Below are 18,821 nucleotides of genomic sequence, written 5' to 3' on the forward strand. Positions count from 1 at the left end.
GTGATGAGACTGGGGTGCATCGGGGTGATGAGAGGGACCCTGGCAGGGGAGGGCACAGCCAGCGTGATGCTCAGCCATTTATAGGGTCGTGATAGCGGGGCCAAATTCCTAGATAACCCTAGGCAGATATACGGCCGGGCTGCAGGGACCTGCCCTCCTTCCTCCTGTGAATTAAAGCAGCCCTGGCAGCCGAAACCCTGGGACATAAATTAGTGATGGAGATCAGAGATAGGAGCTGGCCCTTGGCTCGGAGGGGCCAGGAACAGAGCACTCGGGGAGCTGCGGGTGCCCATCCGCGGTGCGGCAGCGCGGGGATGCTCTTTGCCTCCCCGAAGGCAGTGAATTCCTCCCAGCCAGGCATGGGGGGATCGTTAATACCTGCTGACACCGAGGTCATGGGTCAGGCACCAAACCATCCCGCCGAGCCCGGGGAAGTGGCCTTTGCAGTGACACGCAGCCGCCTGCGGCACCGCCGCCACGCTGGGAGGAGGGGACGGGGCTGCCTGGGCTGGGGCCCCGGGACCCCACGGCGCTGAGCTCGGGGTGGTCCCAGGGTGCCAGGCAGGCTCCTGGGAAGGGATGCAACCCACAGGAACTGGAGGAAAGCAAACCCATGTCTACCTTTGCTTAGAGGCCAGGCAGCAGCGAGGTAAACGCTCCCTACACAGACACGCTCCCTCTTTTCCTTGTCCCTTCCTTGCTCACACACATCCCTCCTTTGCTAAAACCTTCAACCTTCTGGCCAGAAATTTCCTACCGCAAGAAACCGTGTGGAAAAACGCAAGAAAAGCATTTTCTCTGCCCAGACGTGCTGCCAGCTGCCTGGGGCAATGAGCACGGGGCTGCTCGGGTCACCCCACGAGCGTGCGCTCCCCTGAAGGCGTTGGGGCACTTGTGCACCCAGCGAAGCCCCGAGGTCCGAGCAGAGACCCCGCAGGCAAAGGTGGCTTCATGGCTTTGGAGTAGGCACGTGGAAAGCTGTAAAACCCCCCTCCTGCCGATAGGATCCCCCCCACGTCACCCCGGCTGGCAGCGCCTTAATAATCCCCGGCGCCAAGCTGGGGGCAGCCCGGCCGTCCCGCGCCGGGAGCGCGTGGGTCACTAATGAGCCCGGCGTTCATTAGCCCCAGCTGCGAGGCCGGGGCAGCTGTCAGCGGCTGTGGGGGGGGGGGGGGTGTTCGATTAGTGCCCCCCCAGGGCCGGGACCCCCTGCCCCCGAATGGATGAGACGTGAAATAAAAGCGCATCCCGCTGCGCTCCCGGCTTCTCCGGCACCACCCTATAACCACCCGGCTTTACCTGCCGGCATCCCCGGGTGCTCCCGCTGCCGCGCTGGCCCGCGGCGAGGACCGGAGTTATTTACCTGGCCAGAGTGATGAATGTCGCCGTAATGAACCCAAAATGGAACAGGCTAAAGATCAAAACCAGCCCCCACCCTCCCCAGCCTTAACATTTTCTTGAGTGCACGAAGCCCAGATAAGAACAAGTTCAATTTATCTTCAAAGAACCCCCAAAAGCGGCTCTCTCTTAACCCCCTGCTCGCCGCCTCCCTCCTCGCCGGTATAAATCTTCCCCTTATCTGAACTTCCAAGGATCGGGGCTGGGCGGGGGAAGGAGCGGGAACACAGCAGACTTTTTTAAGCCAAAAACCCCTCTGGTTCGTATTAAAGAGGCAGGATAAAAGAGCGCGAAGGGTCCCGCTGCGAGCATAAATAATGCAGGATGGGCCCTTTGCAGAGATTTACACCGGGGCGGTTTGCCGAGAGAGAAACAAAGCCCCAAACAGCAACAAGGGGGGCACGAGGGAGGCTTGCCCCTGCCAAAAGGGTGACGGCGGTGGGAGAGGGCAGCGCGGGCAGGAGGCACTGCAGCCGGGGACGAGGGTCCGTGGGTGCAATGGGCACCCTGCGGTGCTGGGCTCTGGCACAGCACCATGTGCTGACCCTGTCCTGTTGCAGGAGGGAGGGCCTGGGCAGGGGGAAAGGGGGAAAGGAGAAGGGGAAGAGGAAGGGAAAAGGGGAAGGAAAAGAGGAAGGAAACGGGGAAGGGGAAGGGAAAGGGGAAGGGGAGGCGATGCCCTGCACCGCAGCGCCCACGCCGCGCTGACCTGCGTCTCACACGCCGGCACATCCGCAGCCCTGCTGATGGGACAAAGGAAACCGGGCAGACGCAGCCGAATTCCAGAAAATTATTTTTTCATTTTCTCCTTTATTAGTTTTTTATTAGAGGGAAAAATAAACGTAAGCCGACTCTGCCCGAGTGCAATCTTCACCAGAAAAGCTCCCGGCTGCAGAGGGGCTCCCCTTGGGCTCTGAGCGCTGCCTCCTGCCTGTCCCCCCGCCCCGTGTCCCCCCCGTCCCCCCTGGAGCGTGGCACAGGGGCCAGGTCGCAGCCTGTAGCCCAGGGAGGATGCACAGTGGGTGCCAACAGCAGGTCAGGGCTGCAGCAGGGCACCCACCTCTCCCTGCTCTTGGGAAAACACTGGGATGTTGTTCCCAGGCTCTGGAGCTGGGGAACGGCCCGTCCCCACTGCTGGGTGGCACAGAAGGAACGTTTGGGTGGTGTTCAACCCTGATGCACTGGCAAGGGATGGGGGAGCATCCCCCCCCAGCACTGCAGATGCTCTGGCTGGGGGTGTCCAAAAGGTCTGTGTGCTGCGGGAGCAGCAGGATAAATCCCATTGGGATGGAAACATCCTGGCCAAGGAATGAGCTAACCACGGGGTCGGACACGTGGGTAACACCGAGTCTCTCGCCTTGATGCAATCTGGGGAAGACGCAGCCTGATGGGAACCATTGGAAAAAGTCTTTGACCTTCCTGAACTCTGGGAAAGATTGAAGCTGCACCTCCAGCCTCGAGAGCCGGGGGGGGAGAGGAAAGCACGAGCAGATGTCCCCTGCGGCGGGGCACACGTGCAGCAGGCAGGGAGGGTGGGTGGGACCAGCAGGGGGGTGTGCGGGCAGATCAGGCAGCCTGGCATGCACGATGGCCACCCACGGCCACTCCGGCTGTGCCGCGGGCAGGACCGGGCACCGCGGCAGTGCCAGGAGCCGATGCCCTCCGCAGTGCAGTCCTTCCCGCAGCAGGAGCCGTGCCGCGGTCCCACCGCAGCTGCAGGTTCCCCGTGCCGCTCCCGCTGGAGGTGGGAAGGGCTGCCAAGATCCATCGCCCTCCTGCAAAAATGCTCTGAGATCTGGAATCAATCATTCTCCGGGCCCAGGAATTAGCACATTGCAAAAGTGAAATGACTTCAAGAACCTGGAATGGGATCAGTTTTTGCTCAAATTGTCACCTGCTGACCCTGCCCCTACCCTTGGTGCGGGGAGGGGCAGCTACACACCACACAGGTCCCTTTGAAAACAGGAAAACCTTCTCTGGCCATCAGCAGCTCCAGACCACGGCTGGAGGGAGGTGTTGGAGCTCCCTCCCCGCGTCAGATGAAGTCTTCTCATTCCTGGTTGACGCTCTCCAGAGCTCGGTCCAAGGCGAGAAGTGACCCCACGGCTGCCACGTGGTCCGGACGGATGCCTGGTCGCATCTGGCCACCTCCCACCCAAAAGCATCTCCGAGTTATCAGCAACACGTCCCCTTGACCCCGGCCAGGGGGAAGCATCCCTCTGCGCCGAGCTGCCGGTGGCATCGGGGAGGGATCAGAGGAGGAGAACCGAAGGGACGGGAGAGGAGATCGCCCGAGGAGGCTCATGGGCAGGAGGAAACCTCGCGGAGCCGTGGTGTAAATCAGCAGGTGGCTGAGCCACGGATTGCTCTTGGAAAAGCGGATTGTGCCTCCAATGGCTGCGGGTGCTCGTGGCGAGCTGCCCACACGCGTTCCCGATGCTTCTCTTCAGGAGTCACCCGCCGTCTCGTATTTCTCCTTCAGCCTACGAGAAAAAAAGTCCTCTAAAGGTGATAAATAAAGCAGAACCCTCTGAAGGGAGTGGGTGCCTGCCGGGTGGGATCTGTCTCAGAAACCCCTCCTGGGTGCAGCTCAGGTCATCCCATCTCTTTCTCAGGGTACAGGGTGGTAATTTGTCCCCTGGATGCAGCAAATGCCAATAATTTGGGGAATTCCTGAGCCCAGGCAATACAGCTGAGTGATGTTCAGGGGGCTCGAGGTAACCCCGGGGGGCTCCTCCCCAAGCCTGTGGGTGAAGCTGGAGACGATGCCCCGATACCCCGATGCCCTCACCCCCACCTGACTGCCCCCCTCCCTCACTCCTCCTCCGCAGCCCTGGCTCCAGCTGGAGAGAAATCCTGCTTTTTGCCTTGCGACCGAGCTAAGTGAGCTGGAGAAAATCAACACGGGATTTGCATTAACAGCGGTCGCTACAACAAGATTGCGGCCAAGCACAATATTAGAAACTCAGTTTCCCCTCCGTCCTTAGTGCTTCCAGATGGAGCCCCTCGTGCAGACCAAAGGGTAGGGGCGAACCCCCCTTTCTGCTCTCAGCACGGACCTTTTCTTCGGCCCCAGGCTCCGGAGGGGGCCGGGAGGGACAGATCTGCCCTTTGTCCAGGCTCCGAGCCCGGTGCCGAAGCAGGGAGGGGAGTGATGGTTTCTCCCACTTCCAAAGCAGCAGATTTATTTCCGCTTACATCAGAGAAAGTTTAAAAAGAAAAAGAAAAAACACACAAAAGAGAAAGAGATCAGGATTTTCTGTAGATCCCTCGGGATCTGTATAGGCGAAGACATCCTTGGAATAACATAAGCAGCCCCAGCACCGCCTTCTGAGTCCGGCCAGGAACCAGCCTCTCCGGGCACTAAAATCACTATAGCAGAGCCCTAAAAATATTCCTTACCCAGGAGGGAGCCGTCATAATTGAACAGGCCCCAGGTATTAAGTAGGTAGCAAGACCTGGCACAGGCTCCTTGGCTTACACCTAGTCACACACATTTGCGTTTGCCATTAGAGCCTCCAGGCAAAGATGTTCCCGAGGATCGGCCAAAACCTGAGCGGCCAGCTTGGCCCCCCCAGCTTCCCCTTGCCAGGAGACCCCCGGCTCGTTTCTTTGAGACGGACGTGGAAATCAAATTTCAGTCGCAGGTTTCTTGGTTTTTCCCAGCAGCTTTTGCAGCTGCTGCTTTCCAGCCTTTATTTGTGAGAAAACAGCAGCATCGTCCCGGCTGCGTGATGAACACGGAGCATCCGCACGTCTCCCCGTGCCGGGGCACTCGGAAGGTGCTGGGTTGCAGGAGCAGGGTGCTGTGGCTGGGTGCTCTGTCCTGCAACCCAGCAGGGTCTTGGCACACCCCCAGCACCGCTGGCACTCAGCCCAGCCCCCTGGTCCCCCCAGGAAGCATCATGTCCATGCACGGGCCAGCGACGGATGCGATCCTTCACGTCCTGTTTAGCCCCAGCCTGTTTACGGAGCGCCGGCGGTGTTTACCGGCCTGCCCGGACCCCCGGCAAACCGGAGGCAGCTGCAGCTGGAGGAGGGATGCAGGAGGGGGGTCCCACAGTGCTCTCCGGAGCGCAGCCTTGTTTATCCTGCTGTGGCTTCCCCGGCCGAAACCCCGCGGCAGGGACGCACGGAGCGCTCCGACTCCACCATCTCTGTGCACGTGGGGGTTCGAGCCCCTTCCAAGAGAGAGGGACAGATGTGAGGGCTGCTAAAGGCAGGAACGTTGCTTGGATCCCTCAGCCGGCAAACCCAGCCATGTTTTTATCAGGCAGCTATTTCCAATGCCACATTTTACACTGGCAGCGTCGTGGCTAGGACCCCAGACCAGTGCCACCAGCCAGGGCTGGCACCTGCAGCACCCGCTGTACCTGCAGGTACTGGGTTCCACATTTAAAAGCTGCAGATTTGCTCTGTGTCTTAAAAAAAAGCCCCTTGTAAAATCTGTCAGCCCTGCAGATAAGCCCCACTCGGGCAAACCCACCGTTCCTGCCCGCGAGGCTCTGGCACGGGTGGTGAGGGCTGATCCGAAGGCAAAGGAAGGAGCCAGTTCCGTCGGGATCAAGGGTTGCAGGGGAAATCAGCTGTGGGACGTGGCCGTTTTGGGGGAAATTGGGAGCATCCTCCAGCAAACGAAGCCTCAGGAGGTAAAATTGCGAAGCGGGGGCTCGGCCGCTTCTCCTGTGCCAGGTGTCGGGCTCGGGCAGGGGGAGAGTCTGGCAGCTCCGTGCGTTCAGACAGTCCCAAAAGCCGGGAAGGGGTAAATTCCCTTTAGAGCAGCCGGGGCAGGGGGTTGCTGGGGCAGCCCCCCCGAGCAGCCGGCGTTTCGGGAAAAGCTGATGGAGCCGCAGGCAGCTGGTGCGGGATGGACCAGCCGAGATGCTGCTCCGGGTTACCCGATGGGCCAGTTTGGGCTGGAGCTGGGGTGAGGGGGACACCCCAGGGAGCTGCTGGGGTGCTGCAGGTGATGGCTGTGGGGGAACAGCTGCCACACTCAGGTTAGGGCAAACGCTGGTGCTCAGGACCGATTTTAGAGATGCTCTGCACCCTTCTGACTCGCTGCCCAGCAAGGGCAGGGGGAGCTGGGCGGGGGTGCCCGGTGCAACGCAGCCGGTGCCGCCTGGGAAGGTGGGTGAGACCAGAGGGGTGGGAGCACGGGGCAGCACGGAGGGGAGGCAGCTCGTTCCCCGCGGGTAAGGGAGGATGTAACGACGAGTTTTGCACGCACGGAGATACAAAAAGCCAAATCGCGGAAGATAATTGCTCAAAAAAAACAAAGGGGCGCTTCATATTTCTTGGCTCCCTGACAGAATTAGCACAGCAAGCCTTCCCCGGCTTTTCTTTCATTCTTCTCCAAAAATATAATTTTCCTCACGGAGGGGGAAGGCGAGAGGGAGGGAGTGGGAAAGAAGTGAGCATCGCCGGGCCCCTGGCAGCGCATCGTGGCCAGCTGCCCGTGCCCCCATCCCGGCTGCCCTCCATGCCCCCCTCACCCACACAGCCCCGTTACCCTCTCCCAGATCCCCGTGCTCGAGGGGCAGCCCTGCTGGAGCCCAGCCCGCACGTCGGGGTCTCCAGCCCAGTCTGCCCCACCGGCAGCTCCCGGTGGTGCCCGGGCTTGCACGTGCCCGCCGCAGAAGTGGTATCAAGCGCGGCGGGGAGGCAGCGTGCCAGCGGCGTGGTCTGATCCACGAGGCTCAGGGAGGCAAACAGCTGGGGAAGAGCCTCGGAGGCTTTTTCCCAAGCTCGGCGAGCTCTCTGAAGCCGCCCGGCGCTCGCCCCCGTACCCAGGTGTCCTTGGAAAAGCTGCGGGCAGCCCCGGCTCCTGGTGAGCCGCGGCACGGGCAGCACCAGGGAGTGCGAGTGGGCTGCACGTGTGGGCTGCCAGGGTGGCCAGAAAGGGTGATTTATTACGGGGCTTTGAGGTGCCACCACTGTCTGATGCCCTGAGCCGTGGAAACTCACCTGCTACCAAAGCCCCGGTCTGGAAAACAAACATTTACAAACGTGCAGGAGGGCGGTTTAGCGCTTTGGTGGAAGAAAGGGCACAAAAAGGGCACAAAAGGAGGGGGGCAGGCGAGGGGGGAGAGAGGAGTGGGATGCAAAAGTGAAAAGGCCGGGGGTAAGGTGAAGAGGAGAGCGGCTGTGCTGGAGATCACTGCACACCCCCGGCGAGTGCTCGGCCACAGGGTGACGGGTCCGGTGCCACCGCCCCAGCCCAGCGCGGTGGGCTCAGTGCTCCAGGCACCAAGGGTGAGTGGACATCCCTGGGATCCAGGCGCCTTTTGGTTCACCCCAATTAAAACGCACATGTGAAACCCTCTTGTTTGCCAGTCCCTGCTCCTCAGGTCCAGTTTAAGGCCATCCAGTGCCACCCATCCCATGTCCCGTCCACCCACAAGCCCCATGGGCACCTGCCCACCACGGCTCAGCAGCAGCCCCATCGCACCGCCAGCTCCCTCCTCCCCACGCCTGGATGGCAGCAGGGTCCCATGGGTGCCAGGAGCAGGGGGAACAGTTGGAGCTCCCCCCACTGCCCCTGGCAGCCCCGCCGCCGGCTGCGCTCGCCCTCCGCCCCTGCACCGGCTGCACGAAGGCTGCGGCTTTTCAGCCTTCCCATAAAGAGCGTTATTCAGAGCTGGAATTAAAAAGCTTAAGTGTAAAAGAACGCTAAAGGGAGCAGTGGAAGAACCGGATTTTCTTTTATTTGATTTTTTTTTTTTTCTTTTCTGAAGGATGCTGTATTGAGCCGAACATGACAAATATGCCAGGAATGTTTGCCCTCAGGGCCTGGGAGAGCAGGGAAAGGCCCAGAGAAAGGCACCGCTGGCACCTTATCAACACACCAGCCCCACTGTTTGTGCAAAAAACAAGTGCCAGCGGCAGGTCCCCGGGGTGGCAGCTGCCCGTGGCCCCGAGCAGGGTGCCAGCGGGTGCAGCGGGGCCACCAAGTGCAGGGGCACCTGCTGTGCCATGCGGGGCACATCACCCCACTGGCAATGGAGGACCTGCCCTCTACCCTGGGCACAGGGCAGCCCCGTGCCCGAGCGCGGCCTCCTCTTCAGGGGAAGAAGCAGCAGAGCCGAGCGGGCGCAGCGGGCGATGTGAGGTGGGGTGTGCAGCTCCCCAGGATCCGTCTCCCTCCTGCTCATCACCGTGGTTTGTACCGGCGTGACTGGAGCAGCGATGGTTTTTGTTAGGTTTGGCAAGTCCATCTGTCACAGCAGCGTCACTTCTGCCCAGCTCCGAGGTGCTGCTGGAGCTGCAGATCCAGCAAGGGCTTCGTCTCCGGGGCGAGCAGCAGGACAGGACCCAGGGATGTGGCAGGACATGGGCATGGGACTGATGTCTACCAGGTCTCAGCCATCCCAGATTAAACATGCAGTCGTGGAGGGGAGGGCACCGCGTGCACCGCATCAGCACGATGCCCAGGTTCTCCACATCCCTCCCAGGCTCCTCCATCTCATCCCAGCAAAACCCTTCCCAGAGGAGCATCTTGTAGGGAAGAGCTTAAAGCCACTTGCTTGGTGCTTATGGAGATCTTGGCGTTTGCACCAAGGAAAGAGCCGCCGTCGAGCCTCCACGCCGCTCCGGAGAGCCCCGGCCCGGCTCCAAGGAAGCCGCGCGCAGCAGGCTGGGGCCGGGGCTAATTAACAGTCCTCGTTAAAAATATATTGTGGTTGGTTTAAAAGAGGTTCCCCCAAGCCAGAGGAAGCCGGTGAGGGACGGCGGAGAGATAGCGAGCGAGCGAGGCGGCCGGGGAGGGGGAGGCGATGCCTGGGCGCATTTATTTCTTTATTTACTTCCATTTCCAAAATAAAATAAAGTGCCTCTCTGTAGCTGTAGGCGCCCTGACGTCTATTAAAGCACCACATAGGAAATTGTAAAGCACAGGAAAACAACCCAATCAGCCTGACCCCTTAACAAACTCCAGCCAGAGCCAAAGTTGCAGAGTAAACAAAGCTGAGCCGCCGCCACCAAACCTCGCCTGGGTGCGGGGGCTGCAGCCCCCAGCCCCGGGGGTGCCCCCGGCCACATGCCAAGGGTGCTGCCACATGCTGCCTGACCTAAGCACGGATGTTCTGCTGCCTCTGCCGTGCTGGCATCGCCGTGCGCGCTGCGCGGAGCGCTGCTCCCGGGGCGCGGGCTCGGCTGCGGCCACCGAATTCGGCAAAGCCCCGTCCTCGCGCGGCCGCTGCCCCTCTCCGGGCTGCCAGGAGCGATGGCAGCTGGGCTGTGGCACTGCCCAGCCGCCCTCTTCCAAGTTTCCTTGGCCGAGAAGGGGATGATGTTAAATGAGTCAACAGCTGGCCCGAGCGCCGGGGTCGGGAGAATAATGTTTCCTTCAAAGTCAGATGTTTCCTCTCCTCCTCGCTGGAGACGATGACGCTCCGGGCCAGCAGTGGGTCCCACCTTTCCCAGCTGCCTCTAAGCCTCAGGGTTTGCCCCAGGCCTCTGAGCCCTTCTGACACCCACGACGGGGCACCGGCACCACCGCGAACCATTAGCATCAGTCCCACCGAGGTATCGCTCCGTTTCCCTGGACACCGATAAATTCAGCCAGAAGCCGAACAATTCTCTGTGCAGAACAGCCAGAAATTTGCTCTCAGCAGCAGGCTCTGAAATCAGCACCCCAGCAGAGACAGCCTGGATTAATCAGGCTGGCCACAACTCAGAACAAACCTGCTGATTAAGCCTTGGCAGAGGCGGCGGCGCGGCTGAGGGCCCTTTGCCTCCTGCACAGGCACAGCACGAGGGTACAGAAATCTTTAGGAAGCGATCGACCGAGCGAGCATTCTTCTGGAGCTGTCTGCCACCAGCACTGCAGCCGCCTGCCCCGTGTCCCCGTGTCCCCCACCCTGGGAGCGACAGTGCGGGCACGCAGGAGGCGATGGGGGCCACTGCCATGCTCTGCCGCGGAGGGGAGGGGAGCGGGGTGCCAGGAGCACAGCAAGGAGGTGGCAGCCCTGCACGCCCGAGGTGTTCCCGATGGATGGAGGGATGCAGAACGGTGCAACAAGGCTTGGGGTGGGTTGTGTTCTCACTGACCTCCAAACTCCCCATCCTCATCTGCACCAAGGTGCTGCTCCAAAACACCAGTGACCCCTCTCCTGGCTCGGACCCCCAGCAGGGATGGGGCAGGGGGGAAACTGCTTGAGCAGGAGTCCCTGCTCGCATCCCAGGGCTGGTGGATACTGCCTGGGGTGGTATCGCAGCCGCATACCCCACCACGAGGGTGCCGGTGCCCCTGTTCGGCGTACAGAGAGGAAAGCCTCGCGGGGTGCTTGGGGCAAACCCCAGAGCCTCACGGCAGCCCCAAGTCCGGGTGCTGCTCTCGTCTCCCTCTTCAAGCCTCCCCTTCGTGCTCTGCCTCCCACGCGCTCCCGCTGGGCCGTCACTCCCGGGATGTCAGCACCCTCCTGTGCCACCCGGCCCTATGGCAGGGGGGGGGCAGCCCTGCAGACCGGGAGGCAGGACACCTCCAGCACCACGGTCTCTCCTCCTGGCGAAACGGCAGGATGTTTACATGATGGTTTCTGGCTGGTGAAGGACACGCAAAGCCTCAAAAAAAATAAAATTAAATAATAATTAAAAAAAAGAATCCCCGGTTGTTCCCTCCAGCAGATGGAAAGTAAACACAGCTGCTCCGCTCACCCCGAGCAGCATCCGTGCACCCCGGCCCCCCCACCCTGCCCGCCCCACGGTGGTCCCCGTGCCAAGTCGGTGGGGATGCACTGCCTGGGCAGCTCCATGCCCGTGGCCCCGGGCCTGCGGGCAGGGCAGTGGCCAGACAGGGTGGCCTCGAGCCAGACTCCACAGGAGTCCTGAGCCCCTGGTGCAGGTGGCAGAGTGGGCTGGGGACACCCGGCCTCCCATGCTGCGTGCTGGGCACAGGGGACGGGCTGCGCAGGGAGACGTGTCCCAGCCACAAGGAGCCATCCTAAGGAGGTGCCCATCCAGCGGGTCCAGCCGCTGCTCTTTCCTTGCAGGAGATGCCCAGGAGGTCAGTGTGAGCGGGGCGAGGGGACCTGTCCCCTGCACAGCCCGGGGACAAGAGCGGCAGAGGAGGGAGGATGCGACGGGTGTGCGGGAAAAGGACGGGCTCGCACTGGCGTGGAAGGACACGGCTGCCCGTGTCCACGTGGAGGACGGGGTGAAGTGGAGGTTAAACATCAGGAAACACTTTCCGGCTCTAGCTGGGATCTTGGGGGGCAGAGCCGGCTCCCGGGGCAAGCTGTGGGCCACCTCCGCAGGGACAGGCTGCCGCTCGGTGCGGGGCTGGCTGGGGGGACCCCCGGTGCAGGCTGCATGCCCGCCCCACCACCACGGCTGGGATTGCTCATATCCTTCTCTTCTTCCTTAATTTTAATGGAAGCAGCAGCTCCCTGCAGCAGGGCCTGCGGCAGCTCCCCAGCCCACAGAGGCCCCCGCCCCGTCTGAAACTGGGGAGAGAGGAAACATTTCCCACATTCTCTATGCAACCGCATCAGCTCCGGGGCAGAGCCGTGAGTGGGAACCTTCGCAACGGCTTCCCCCAGAGCAACACCCCCGCTTCTGGATGTAAATACAGCGCCAGGATCTCCAAACCCCACGCACGGGCAGAAGTACCAAATCCCCCCAATTTCCCCTTTGCCAGGACTTTGTGGGTTTTCAGCAAGCGGCCCCAGGCTCGGCAGCCTCCAGGTCCGGGATGCCTGTGAGCCCTGCGGGGAGGCTGGGGGGTGCTCGGGGCTGCAGGGATGCTGCCGGGGATGCTCGGGGCTGCAGGGATGCTGCTGGGGGTGCTTGGGGCTGCAGGGATGCTGCCGGGGATGCTCGGGGCTGCGGGGATGCTGCTGGGGATGCTCGGGGTTGCAGGGATGCTGCCGGGGATGCTCAGGGCTGCAGGGATGCTCGGTGTTTGGGGGTTACACAGGCGGGGTGCTGGTGGGCTGGGGGTGCAGGCAGGCAGAGCAGGGTGCAGTAAGGCAGGGCAGGGTGCTGACAGGCAGGGCAGGGTGCTGGCAGGATCTGCCGAGGCTCCTGCCCGGGCCGCTTGCGTGGAGCTCGGCTGGCCTCTAGTGCACGCCCGGCTCCATGACACGGCACCGTGCGGCCACGGCCGGGCAGGCAAGGGCAAGGCAGGGCAGGGCAAGGAGGGACCCCTGCCCCCCCGAGACCCACCTCTCACTTTTCAGCCTCCTGCTCCCTGTCAACCTCCGCACATCCCACTCTTTGCCCTTCACTTTTTTCCCCACCTCCTGCTCCCTCTTGTCCTTCTGCCCCGTTTTGGTCTCAGCTTTTCATCAGCCTCCACTCTTTTTAACGCTCTCCATCTTTCTTTAGAGTCCCGCTCCTTTTCAGCCTCCCATCCTTCTTTGGGATCCACTCATCGTCAGACTCTTTCCGTCTCAAACTCCATTTCCCCCTACAATTTTCTCAGCCCCAAATTTTTTTGGCCACCATTTTTTTTGTTAGCCACCACTGTTGGGTTTTTTTTTCGCAGCCTCCCACTTTTTCTTGGTCTCCTACTTTTTTCAGCCTCCAGCCTTTTTTGATCTCCAAATTATCTCTGTCTCCTTTTTGGAGGGGGTCTTTTTTCCTGGCACCGCTGACAGGTGGGCAGAGGGACGTGGCTGTCACACCCTGAGCAGCCTCACCTGGGGCTCCCCACACCTGCCCACAGCTCCATTTAAGCTCAGCCTGGAGCCTTCAGCCTCTTCCTCAGCTCGGAGTGGCCATGCCCATCTCCAGCCCGGGATGGACCTCAGCTGTGCAGGTGACTTGGCTCTGGGGTGGGCTGTGGATGCCCATCATGGCTTGTCTCAGCCCTGGCTTTACCCTTGGCTCTGGGGGAGCTTTGGAAGCTGTGGGTTTTGGCAGTGGTTGATTGTTTTAGTGGGAACACCAGCTCAGGGCTTCTGCTGGGGGCTGTGCTTGGCTGGGTGGGAAGGGTGAGTTGCTCCTGTGTATGACATGTTTCCGGCTTTCCTCCTGGGACTCTTTCCCCGCCATCCCTTGTCTTTTATGAAATTAGAGCCGAAAAGATGCTGCACAGTGAAGGCTCCAGCCCTTTGCACAACAGCCGGGGCAGAGGATCGGGCAGCCCAGGGATGCAGTGGGGTGCGGGCACTGTCATGTGTGTGTCATGCCCAGGGTGGGCAGGATGTGCTCCCTGGCCAGAGTTGGGCACTGGTGAGATAAATCTTGACCCTAACCAAGTGGGACCAGAACAGTGAGGAACGGGAAAGCGGAGGGTATGGGGAGCTAGGGATGTGTCTGTGGTCAGAGGCTGTGGGTGATGGGGAGGATGCTGCCTCCGATACGCACACATGGCCTCCCCCTCGCCAGCCCTCTCTCCCACCCCCTTGTCTTCAAAGCCAGCGACCTGGCAGTCGTTCTGAAACCCGGGCAGAGCCTCCATGCCATGGCTTGGCATGTGGCTCAAAGGCTCAATTAGCAACATCTGCTTTCACAGGCTGTAAAACCCTCTCCCTGCTCCCCTCCCTTGCTCTGAGCGCTCACAGCTGGGAGCAGCATGGGGCTGCAGGCTGCCTGGGCCAGGGGAGCTGTGCTGGGCAGCCACAGAGCCTGTCCCTAGCTGGGCAGCTGCCCTGCCAGCATGCCGTGCCATGCCACCTTTGCCACCACTCTCCTGACCCCTTGGATCCAGAGCCTGACTGCAGCTGAGGGGGAGGGGGGAGCAGGTGGGGGGTAAGGGGCATGTGGAGCATGGGGTGATGGAGCCTGAAACAGGACAGGAATCGGACGCCTCTCACACCAGGGAAGTGTAGGAACCCTGGTGAAGCGTGTGCATCCTAGTCTCTTCCAGGAGGTAAGAAATATCAGGGGAAGGAATGGGAAAGGCTCAGGGTGGGAGGCTGCAGGGAGAGCAGAGGGTGCTGCACCCCATCCCACCCAGCCCTGCTCCCCTGTGAGGTGGGGATCCCTGGCCCGTACCGCAGTGCAGGGCAGCAGGACCTGGTGTGGGATGGACACGGATCGGGGTTCACACAGGGAGGACCCACAGGAGGCACCTACTCTGGGGGCAGTAGGGGAGGGCAATGAGGTCTGTGCTCCCTGTCCATCCCCACTCCCTCCTCCTGGAGAGACCGGTCTGGGGCCAGAGCGGCTGCTTCACCCCATGGTGCCCAGGCTGCAGAGTGAGCAGCTGGGACAGGCTGGGCAGAGGGAACCATCCCAGTACAGCTGGCAGAGCTGGGTCTGAGGGGCCCCAGGCTGCTGGGCCAAGAGGCTCCCAGGAAAGCTGTGGGGTGGGCAGAGGGGAGAGGCACTGAGGAGGGTCGGAATGGCCTTTCTCCTGCAAGTATGGGACAGAAACCAAAATAAAATCCTCCCTCATCAATAATGCGAGAAGGCAGGGAACGAGGCAGGTAACAGGGAGCTGGGTCCCTCAGCCATACCCTCCTCTCCAGCCTGGTGCAGCACTGCTCTGGCACGACACGAGTGTATGAGGTCTCAGGCAGCTGGTGAGCCCCTCACCAACGGCACAGGCTCTTGTTAAGGTGCCACCATGACAGCCCTACTTCTGGGAACACTGGTGGTGCTGGGAGCCCAGTCCCGTGGGCTCCTTCATGGCCATCTGCGACTCTTCCCAGGGAGCAGCGGGATGCGAACACGGCTATTCCCAGGAAGGGGTGCAGGGAATGGGCTGTGCACTGTGGGTCCCTGGTGATGTAGTGGCACCAGCTGTGGGACCTGATGGGAAAACCAGCTGGCGCCCTGGAGGCTAGCTGAGACCCCCCCCCCCCCATTGTTTGGGAGCTGAAGCAATAGGAGCCGTTGCCCAAGGAGCCGGGAGCCTGGCAGGTCTGGCCGGCACCTCGGCTCTGCGGTCGGAGGGTCGTCCCAGGAGGGCCGTATAGAAGCAGGGCTGGACGCTGTTGACATCATCCCGGGTATGTCTGGAAATGCGGCCAAGCGGCGCCGCACAAGGGCCACCGAGGCCGGGAGGGCACGGAGCCAGCCCGGGGACGAGGATTTGTGAATGAAGCAGAACGGGCAGTGCCGGAGGGGCAAGGCTGTGGGGTCCCCCCTGGAAGCAGCTGTCCCCTCACAGTCTGGCACCAGGCAAGAGCAAGAGGGTCCCATGGGCACTGTTGGGCAAGAGACTGCTGAGGTCTGACACCAAAGTGGCAAACCCTGGGCACCCAGAAATGGCTTCCCTGCCTTTCTCAGTCTCATTGCAAGAAGGTTCAGGATGTACTTCCACTTCTTTCCCACTTTCTGGCTATTGTATTTGATTGCACTCAATTTATTTGCTGCCAGAGCAAGGGCTGCAGTGGCTGGGGAGCTCTCAGGGCTCGAGGGCTTGGCTGCAGGATGCAGGGGGATGAGCATGGCCAGGACGGCTCCCAGGTCAAGCCATGGGCAGGTCTGCTGCCCCCAGGATTCCTCTGACTGCAGGTCCACCCTCTGCCCCACGAGGCAGGGGCTGGTGGTGACGTCCCAAGTCCAGGCTGTTTCTCTGCACCAACCAAGGGCTCTCACAGGAGCTGGGGCACATGAGGCTGCACACCCCAGCCTTCTCTTGGCATCCTGGGCCTCACAGCAGCCAGCCAGGCTGTCTTCTCCAGCTGACTGACCACAGAAAGCAAAGCTTTCCCTGCACCCTGGGTACCTGGGGCCAGTCTGGAGTGGCCCTTCCCAAACCGTGGCTGGGCGCAGAGGTCTTTGCATCGCAGCGCAGTGTGTGCCCGCGCCTGCGGCAGGGTGACATGGGTGCCTAAACATCTGGAGCAACCATTCCTCCTGCCACTCTATCGTGTCAGCCCCTGGGCTCTCTTCAAGGTGCTTTAACTGTGCCTGGCGTGTGTGCCCTGTTGCCTCTGACAGCTGCTTGGAGCTTGAGGTCCTCCTCCTCCTCCCTTCTGCTGCTGCCTGGGCCCCCTCCTCTCATGGTTAATTATTTGCCTTTCCCAGCAAAGCATCGAGATCCCATCAAAGCACATGGTGGAGAGCCAAGGCTTGTCAGCCACAGCACGTGGTGAGGAAACGCTGGCCTTGTGCTGGTGGTGACCTCCTTGCTGGCTTATCCCACCCGAGGGCCTGACTGATTAGTCAGCTAGCTGATTAGCATCAGGTAATGATGGAAAGCCCCCAGATCCCCAAAGCCTTCGGAGTGCTGGGGCAGAAGCTGGCCCAGAGCTGCCTCTCCCACCCGAGGAGCTGAGAGCCAGCCTGTGCACCTCTGCTTGGTGTAAGGAAAGCATCCATCACCCGCGTTGCCTTCGGAATACCGGCAGCAGTGGTACATGGAGAGAAGCCCAAGGAAGGCTGAGCAAAAGAACCCGTTCTCTTGTGAAGGGCCATGTGTGAACCGCTGGCTTTGCAACGCAAGAGCAGCGAGTGAGAGCAGCGGTTAATGTTTTCCCAGCAAGAGGAAACTCCTGGGTGGAAATAGCGCCGTGCCCTGGAAACAGAGCCCTTTGCCAAACAGAGCAGTGTTTGTGCAGCCTCGTCTCAGCTGGGTGATGCTGAGCAGGGTACAGGCTCTGCAGTGGAGAACTGCTCCCAACGGGAATGGGAGCGATGAGCTCCCGTCGGAGCCCTGCATGAGCACGCAGGGAAGCCGAGGCTGGGCTCAGCCTCGCAGCGTGTGCCCGTGCAGGTGGGATCCCCAGGGAGCCCTTCCCATGCCCTCCCTGCTGCCCATCCTTCTGGTTGCATCCAGCCCACAAGCACCCACAAAAGGGCCAAGGAGCACAGGGACAGGGAGAAGGCAGAGCCCTCTGGCTGGGGAAAAAGTTGAAATAGGATGGGAACAGGGGGGCTTTGGGGAGACGGGTGGGAAAAGGCTTGAAAGAGGCTTAAGGAGCAGCTCCCTGATGAAGATGGGAGGAAGAGAAGATCCCCTCTGCTGCCACAAATAGCACCTAAAGCACCAGGCTTACCCAGGAGCCAGCCAGCCTTTAGCAGGGGCTGCTAAATCCACTGCTGGGAATGTGGGATGCCATGTCCCTTCCTGCGCTGAGCCTCCCAGCACTGGCATGCAAAGCTCTGGAAGGGAAGGAGCTGCCTCCAGCAGCCAGGGCCAAAGGACAGCAGGGCTTGGTGTCAGAGACATGACGGGGTATGCAGGGGTTGGAGGGGCTGGTGCCTCAGTTTCCCATCAGGAAGCAGGCTGTGTGGCTCCCTTCCCAGCAGCGAGGAGCTGCTGCGGTCGCAGCCTTGTGCTTCCCACCCGTTGCTCGTGCCCTGGTGAGCTCCGCCTGCACGGCACAGTCACCGGAGCTGCTCCCGCACCACGCGCGAGGCAGTGAAGTGTTTGTGCCTGAGGTATCAGAGCCATTTCATCGCAAGTACAGAGGGAGAACAGTTAGTATTTATTTCCAGAATAATGGCTCCAGTGCCCCAATCCTTGGTATGCTCCTGCGTGTACGAGGCAGGGCCTGGCAGGCCCAGGAAAGGAACCCCAGACCTGCAGGAATAGATGCTATTCCAGCATCTCCTCCCCAGCTGAGCCACGGATGCACTGGAGGGGCAGGAAGGGACGGGGTGGAAGAGCCAGAGGGAAGCTGCCCCTGCCCCAGGCTCTGCCCTGTGCTCCAGGAGCCACAGGTGTCTGTGCCACGGCTCAGAGAAGCTCCATCTCCATCCTGGGCTGCAGTTTTCCTTATATCACTCCCAGTGAAGCTCGACACTTGTTCGTTCCGGCTGTAAAGCCTCTCCTGGCTCTACACCAGGTATTTTCTCACCTCAGTGCCCCAGCTAGAGCAGAGCTAACTGTAGGAGCACCTGCAGCTTGGACACCTGTGATTAATGTGTTCTCTGCTCCGGGCGTGCTGCAGGGCAGGAGGGGTGGGAGGTCAGCCCCAGCCGTATGGCCCCCGAGATGCCCAGCAGCCCTGCCCTTGCCATGGCAGAGAGAGGTTGGTGGCCCGTGCCCGTGTTCTGAGGAGGGTGGCTTTAAACAGGAGCGGTGGCTGGAGCAGAGCAAAATCCTGCTGGGCTGAGCACTTGGGATAGAGTGGGGCGGGCAGGAGGATTTCCAGGTGCTGTGCTTACAGTGGAGCCATGCTCTGTGCCCCAGTGGGGCTGACGGCTCTCCTGCGCGGGCACAAACACCGTGAGCTCCCCTTTCCCACTGGCCTCGCTCTCCTCAAAGGTCAGGCTGATAAATGGGAGAAGGATAAAGCCTCCAGGGACCACAGGATCCCACCTGGTCCAGCCTGAGGGAGCCCGGACAAGCAGCTCCAGCACCTCTGTTGCCGAAGGGCTGTGGGCACAGCTGAGCGGCACGAAGGAGTTGGTTCACTTTGGGACAAGAACTTGACAAAAACCCCAGGAATAGGAACACTTGAACCAGTTCCCACAGCCAGGTTAGAGCCCGAGGGTGAGGAGCCTCAGACTGGGCTCTGCCCGCTGCTCTGCTGACAGCACCATTTCACGTTGCTGGGCTCTGTTGGTTTTTCACTCCC

The sequence above is a fragment of the Tauraco erythrolophus genome, chromosome 13 (assembly GCF_009769465.1).
Source record: "Tauraco erythrolophus isolate bTauEry1 chromosome 13, bTauEry1.pri, whole genome shotgun sequence".
Taxonomy (NCBI): Eukaryota; Metazoa; Chordata; class Aves; order Musophagiformes; family Musophagidae; genus Tauraco; species Tauraco erythrolophus.